Source organism: Leuciscus leuciscus, assembly GCF_965113295.1.
Source record: "Leuciscus leuciscus genome assembly, chromosome: 13".
Lineage (NCBI taxonomy): Eukaryota > Metazoa > Chordata > Actinopteri > Cypriniformes > Leuciscidae > Leuciscus > Leuciscus leuciscus.
Genome location: NC_138737.1, coordinates 34,152,796 through 34,160,852, shown reverse-complemented (window position 1 = coordinate 34,160,852; position 8,057 = coordinate 34,152,796). Strand labels below are relative to the sequence as shown.

At 36.6% G+C, this 8,057-nt stretch overlaps 1 long non-coding RNA gene across 2 annotated transcripts; it reads left to right on the top strand.

Moving 5' to 3' along the window:
* Positions 1 to 382: 382 nt before the first annotated feature.
* LOC309513117 lies at positions 383 to 7,361 on the top strand. Of its 2 annotated transcripts, XR_014211318.1 has the most exons (4): positions 383 to 492; positions 597 to 660; positions 6,844 to 6,979; positions 7,089 to 7,361. It is a non-coding gene; the product is annotated as an uncharacterized lncRNA (long non-coding RNA). The 2 variants fall into 2 exon arrangements; XR_014211319.1 differs by having other exon boundaries at positions 6,844 to 7,361.
* The last annotated feature ends 696 nt before the right edge of the window (positions 7,362 to 8,057 follow it).

Here is an 8,057-nt window from a genome sequence, read left to right as displayed (position 1 = left end):
GTATGCTAGGTCAAAGAGATGTGTTTTTAGTCTAGCTTTGAACTGACAGAGTGTGTCTGCTTCATCTAACCTTTCGTTACCTTTTCTCTTAATTGTAATTCTTTTACTTCAATGAAAGGTCAGATTTTTGCGAATTTTTGGAATGAAAGATCAAAAGGATAAACAATGCAGATTTATTTTTTACAGCCATCTTTGATCATATTTACCAAGGGGGCAAATAATTCTGACCAGCACTGTACTTCCTTTCCTTACCTTTTTTCTTTTAGGCACATGAGGTTTTTTCTTTACCTACTCTCTGGGTTTCTTTTGTTTCTCGTTCTTCCTCTCATGACGGTATCTTATTTCCTTACCTACTTATCTTATTTGATACCTGGAACCAGTCGTGGAGGAGGATCTTTTCCATATTAATCCGCTTGGCTGGATCCCTTTCCATGCATGAAGAGATCAGATCTCTGCATTCTGTGAAGAGGGGAGAGATGTCCAGTTATTATTGTAAGTGTTACACTTTGTGTAACTGATCATATTATTTTAAGCAGTAATAAACGTTCCTGTATGTCCACATGCTCTCACCTTTGGAAATGTCTTCTGTGTAGCAGGGCTCACCAAACATCTGAGGGAGGTTCCCGCGAGGATACTTCCCAGACAGCATCTTGAACATCAGTATGCCTAAAGAATACACTGTTGAATGCTTGCCATGATACATTTAATGGTTGACCCTGGAAATAGTTACTAAAGTTTTATACTGACACTTTTACTGTCGACCGGCAAAGTTTTTCAGGGCAAAATTTTGTCATTTTAAATTTTGTCATTTTTTGTCACATGATTCCAGTAATTAACCTTGATGTAACTTTTAATGAATTTAAATTCCAACTTCCAAGAGTGCAAAAAAACTACCTTTCATGAATCAGACAAACGGATCTCTTCGTAGCCAGATCCATATGATCCTTGACCCAGCATTTTCATAGTTTCATAGTTCTGCAAGACGTCGCCTGTTAAAAATGATATTAAACCCATGATTTACTCACCCTCAAGCCGTTCGAGATGCATATGTCAATCATTTTTCAGACGAACACATTTTCAGATGAACACATTATTTTAGAAAATGTCTTAGATCTTTCAGTGGTTATAATGTAATATAACCGTAGGACGTAGCATAGCGTTCGTTCTACGTCACGACGGTTCCTACGCTACGTCCTACGCCGGCATCCATCTCTCGTGAACTAGTGTCGACCGTTGCCGGAAGCCAGTTATTTTCATTTATAAAGTTTTAAATATGTATATTTTTACGACAAAACCGCATGGATTATCCTCAGAAGGCCTTCGTTTATCCCCCTGGAGCCGGATGGATTACTTTTGTGAAGGATGCATGCACATTTTTGGGACTTGAAGGAGGTGGACCCCATAACTTGACATTATAACCACTGAAAGATCTAAGACATTTTCTAAAATAACTGAAAATGTGTTCGTCTGAAAAATGATTGACATATGCATCTCGAACGGCTTGAAGGTGAGTAAATCATGGGTTTAATATCACTTTTGGCCGAACTATCCCTTTAACTGTCGAAGCAATCTTTTTCCAAATTAAACATTTCTTCTTGTTACTACATTCTCCGCTAAATTTCCCAAGTAAAATGTCCTAGTAACTGTTATACTCCAACAAACACATATTTTCCGCTGGGGTAAACTGCACTGGGGTGCGTTTCCCGAAAGCATCGTTAGCCAACTATGTTCGCAAGTTCCGTCGTTATCAGCATAGTTCAACGATTTGGTGTTTCCCGAAACCATCGTTCCAACGAACGTTCGCAAACAGCATCGCAAACTTGTGTGGTTGGAACGACAGCTCTCGAGCTGTGGTTAGAAGCATAGTTTCTAGTTTACATGAGATGTAGACTGAATAAATCCTTATCTTTAGCAAAATAAGCAAGCTGACATTCAGTACAACCTGTGTTATTTATTTAGAATACATACAAATGTAATTTACGTCTTTTAGTTTGTCAAGAGATTTAAAGCACCGTTTTTGAAGACTGCGCATGTGCGAACGTGCTCTACTATGTAAGAACGAGCCAAATATTGAAACTGGTAATAAAGCAAAATAACTGAGAAAAATTTGAAATGGTCTTCAGATGCCATGTCTGTAACTTATATGACAAAATCTAGCGTTAATTCGATCTCAAACAGATTAATTAAAATAAGTTATTAGTCCACCACGTGCGAGACGTCATAAACCAACGTGGTTGAACGATACTTTGCGACAGACGGTTTCGGGAAACAGTCGTGACTAGCTACCCTTACGAAAAAGAAGTTTATTCAAGTGTTCTATTAGTATACTTCTTTTAAACTAAAAATAAGAAAGTATACTTTCAGTCTACTTTTTATATACTTCTCAGAAATATACTTTATATACTTCTCAGAAATATACTTCAAATTGCACTTAAGTATACTTGACTTATACTGACAGAAAAGTCTAAGTATATTTAGCCTATACTTGTTGATCGAGATATACTTAAAAGTATAATTAAGTATTCTAAGTATTCTTGGCTTGTACTTGTGTTTACTATTTTGATTGAGTAGCTTATTAAATACTTTTTTTAAAACATAATATTACACACCGTCTTATAAACTAACATGTTCAGCTTTATATAGTAACAAACTTTCGGGTGGAATAGCTTATAGAGTAAATAAAATAAGCATGGAAAATAAGTTTATTCAAGTGTTCTATTAGTATACTTCTTTTCAACTAAAAAGAAGAAAGCATACTTTCAGTCTACATTTTATATACTTCTCAAAAATATACTTAATTACACTTAAGTGTACTTGACTTATACTGAGAGAAAAGTACAAGTATATTTGGCCTATACTTGTACTCAATCTTTTGATCGAGATATACTTAAAATTTGAATTATTGAAAGTATACTTGGCTTGTAGTTGTGTTAACTCTTTTGATCGAGTAGCCTATTAAATATACTTTTTTTTACATTGTTTTTCATATACAGTCTTATGAAACTTTGTTTGAAAATATGATTAAAATATTGATATAAAACAGATATGTTTCTAATTCTGCGTATCTGAATTTTTGTGTAGGCTAGTCCACTGGTAGTGTACATATTTACTTTAATTTAACTTTTCTCCACCATTGACTGAATTTTCCAGCTATCCATGTTTTCACTGGTATACGGTAGGGGGCGCTATGACACATCTTCTAGTACAGAATCTCTGGATCAAAACACAGGAGAAGAAGAAGCTGAAACAAGTGATAGAAGAGTGCTCACTCAAATGTAAAATAATGTAATATCAAACATTAAACAGCTTGTAAATCCAAACTGCTTAATGTTTCCAAATGAAATGAAGCGTGCGTAGGCCTAACCCATGAAGAGAAAACGACTGTGAAGCTTTGGGGGTGTTGGACTCGATCTACTCCACCTGTGTTTTGATCATCGTTCTGGATCTGATCAAGGCGTAGTCTTTGACAAAAATGTGATTTTCTCAACTATTTTGTTTAAAATGTTGCCTTTATGAAACTTACTGACATTCAAGTGTTGATAAAAAAGGATGCATGAAGCTAATAAAATGTTTTTAAAATTAAAGTAGAGTTAAAGGTATTTTTCAAGTATAAAAAAATTACATTTGAACATAGTAGTATAGGCCTACTGCAACTGCAAAAATTGTATATAAATAGTAAACTATAAGTATAATGTTAAGTTCACTTAAAGAAAACTTGTAGAATAAAACTACTAAACTAGTAGTTTACTGAGAGTACATTAAAACAAAACTTGTAGAATAAAACTACTAAACTAGTAGTTTACTGAGAGTACACTAAAAGAGTAAAAATAATATATAAATGGTAAACTATAAGTATAATGTTAAGTTCACTTAAAGAAAACTTGTAGTATAAAACTACTAAACTAGTAGTTTACTGAGAGTACATTAAAATAAAACTTGTAGTATAAAACTACTAAACTAGTAGTTTACTGAGAGTATACTTCAAAGTTGCTACAAGTATTAAAATAGTAAACTACTAGTATACTCATAAGTTCACTTGCAGTACAAATGAGAAACATAATTATAAACTAGTTGTGCACTTAAAGTTTACTACTGTTACACTTATAGTACACTTAAACATATACTTTTATATACTTCAAGTGGGCCAATTTAGTCCCAAGCGGTATTAAAATAGTACACTTACAAGTTTACTACTAGTACATATTGACATTAGTATACTTACTACATAAAGTATACTTAAAAATATACTTGAACATTACTCAAGTATACTTCATAAAATGAACTTGAAGTATACTTTTTTTTCGTAAGGGTAGTTGATTTCTCCAACGATGCATCGTACTATGGTAGTTAAAGCGACACTATGTAACTTTTCAACCTTCATAATATATTTCCAAGATCCTTGTGATGGTACATCGACTTACAATAGGTTGAATGACACGTCTGCCATAGCCTGACAGGGTCTGTATCGCTTTTACTGGCACTATGTAACTTCGGTGTTCGGGTAGTAACGAGCACAAAAAGAACTACAAAATTCGACTGCTTTACGGCATACGTCACTTCCCCCACCACTTCGTCAAATTTGGACGTGAGAGGCCAACCAGCGTTTGTTTTCGGCTTTCGTGCGTATGTTTTTATCATGGGGGTTGTTTACACCTGGCCACTTAATGCATTTTCTCAGATCGGATAGCTATCCGATCGTGAAAAGTCCAGGTTTAAATGCCCTCCGAAAAGCATTTGAGACGGATTTGAATCCGATCCCTCAAACCACTTCAGGAGGAGATCAGACGCATTCCAGACGAAACTGGACAAGTGTAAATGCATATGGTTGTTGAAACCACATATGTAAATTGTACTCCTCCCAAAAATGCTAAAAATAAATAAATAAAAAAACGTGTGAGAGCGTTGTATAGGCTATTATGTTATATCCAGAACGCGCTGGAACACGCATCACCGCAGATGAGCAACTGCATCAAGCCAACGTGCAAACTATCGCAAATCAAAGTGAAAGTAAGTCGCAGACGCTTAACACACAATCTTCATCATTAAAAGTAAAGAAACGAAATGATCTTACCAGGGCTGTTACTGCTCTCTCTTATTGCGGTCTTTGATTTTGAAATTTTAGCTGATGATCTATAAAATGCAGCTCATATCTCGGTGACGTGCACTCCATTAAATCTGCATATAGCGTGAGAATTGAAGATCGAATTTAAATCCGTTTCGCAAAAATACATTTATGTGACCAGGTGTAAATGGAATCGTTTTGATAAATCAGATAGCTATGCCTCACGAATTAGTTTGCCAGCTGAACTCAGGTGTTGTGAGGTGTATTTATCACGTAGTCCTGAGGGATATCAGACGACGCTGTTGACGTTGATTCCTGCGATTATCATGAGAACAGCTTTCAATATCTCACATAATTATCATAAATAAGCCTAACGTAGAGGTTGTAAATAGTGTAAACGAGCACAATTTGCAAACTATTATGATAAATTGCAATAATCATGTCTAATGACATCATAACGGCCAATGTTATGAAATAATGCGACGTACATTTAACTTAATTGATGTTATCTGGCATTTTGTAATGTTTACATTCCAATAAAAACAACACAAATTAAAATTATACAGTAGGCCTAGACTATAGACTATTTACTTGTGATTTAGCTGCAATCATGTAAAAATTTTATAATATAATTCCACAGCGACTCTAGGGGTCGCTGTTTGACAAAAACACAATTTCTACTTAGTGTGGCTTTAAGCAGCGAGCTATATAGTTGTACGGGAAACGCACCCCTGAGCGGTTGAATGCGCTTACTCGATCCGCCATGTTTTTTGTTTTGAAAATGTCTTATTTTACCCAGAATGCATTGCAGTGTAGTCCTACTTAAGATAGTCAGAGTCTTAAGTGCTTTGTGCAACGGTCTGATTTAGATGTCTATCTGAAGTCTGACTATCTACTATATCTAAGCCATGGTCAAAGTCTATCTTTGTGAAACCAGCCCCAGATTGTCATGTTTTATCTCTAAGACTATGAGCCAAATTACTGGAGAGAAGAGCAGCACCATCCCAGGAGGGATGAATACCATCTCTTTTCAACAGGTCAGGTCTGCCCCAAAAACTTTTCCAATTGTCTATGAATTCTATATTATTTTGCCATTGAGTGAACACAATCTACTAACTATCTCATCACTCCTGCGAACAGGAAGGGGGCCAGAGCAAATTACAGTGCCTGACATCGTACTTGCAAGTTCACACACCTCTTTAATATTAATTTTGGTGATCTCCGACTGGCGGAGTCAAACATCATTTGTGCCGATGTGAATAATAATCTTAGAGAATTTACGATTAGCATTAGCCAGCAGCACTTTTAAATTTGCTTTGATGTCAGGCGCTCTGGCTCCCGGCAAACATGTGACTATGGTGGCTGGTGTCTCTATTTTCACGTTCCGTGTAATAGAATCACCAATAACTAGGGCACAATCAACAGGATTCTCAGTGGGTGATTCACTGAGTGGGGAGAACCTGTTTAATGTTGTTATCGGAACGGAAGAGCGGTGTTTTGTCCCGCGACTATAGCGTCTCAACGTCAACCAATATAGTGCATGTAAGCTGTGCTTTGACCTGTGATTGCATATATGGATATACACACACACACACATATATATATATATATATATATATATATATATATAATTCGTTACATTTATATAGCGCTTTTTCTGAGACCTCAAAGCGCTTACTTTTCTTTTAGGCACATAAGGTTTTTTCTTTACCTACTCTCTGGGTTTCTTTTGTTTCTCGTTCTTCCTCTCATGACGGTATCTTATTTCCAAACATTTTTAGGTGAGGATCGATACCTGGAACCAGTCGTGGAGGAGGATCTTTTCCATATTAATCCGCTTGGCTGGATCCCTTTCCATGCATGAAGAGATCAGATCTCTGGATTCTGTGAAGAGGGGAGTGATGTCCGGTTATTATTGTAAGTGTTATACTTTGTGTAACTGATCATATTATTTTAAGCAGTAATAAAAGTTCCTGTATGACCCGTCCACATCCTCTCACCTTTGGAAATGTCTTCTGTGTACCAGGGCTCACCAAACATCTGAGGGAGGTTCTCGCTAGGATGGTTCTCGCTAGGATACTTCCCAGACAGCATCTTGAACATCAGTACGCCTAAAGAATACACTGTTGCAGGCTTGCCATGATACTTTCCATGCCTGACCCACTCAGGGGGAGCATAAACTCTTGTGCCTGGAAGAAAGAACAAGATTTCGTCCATTGCAATGAATTTGTATTTCCATAGCTTTTTGTCGATTTATTCACCATAGATTTGTGGAATAATACGTACCACAGAATTTCGAATAAGAAGACTTCTTCAAGCGTTTGCTACAACCGAAGTCTATTAATTTGACCTGCAAGGTGTTTGGGTTGATGAGCAGGTTTTCCAGTTTGATGTCGCTGTGGTGGACGCCCCTCTCACTGCATATTCTTGCAGCAGTGACAACCTGACGCATCACAGCTCGTGCCGTCGATTCCTTGAGTATGCCACCATTTTGCCATAAAAATATCCTCATATCTACACATGGCGTGGGCCGCTCTAAGACCAGTACATATTCCTCTGGTGTCTCGTACCAGTCCAGCAGCTTTATTATTTGAGGAACACTGGGATTTTTGTTCATAAGAGCCATCATAGCGACCTCATTTGGAGGGGATTTGCCGAATAGACCCTACAGGAGAGATAATAGTTATACAAAAGTGAGATAATTAGGGGACATGGTTTAATTTAAATGAATTACTACAGAATTATGTCCTGCATTTGGGTAAGTATAGGTTTGAAGAGTTAAGTAATTGAAATACTGGAAATAGTTACTAAAGTTTCGGTCACTTTTACTGTCGACCGGCAAAAATTTTCAGGGCAAAATTTTGTCATTTTAATGGGAATTTTTGCGTGAGGGTAAAGTCACGCGAATGAACTGTGCTGACTAACAGAAAGCTGCTTGGTTCGGAAGTTCATACGCTATTGACAATGGTCCTTTTGTGACTGCAAAATTTTGTTT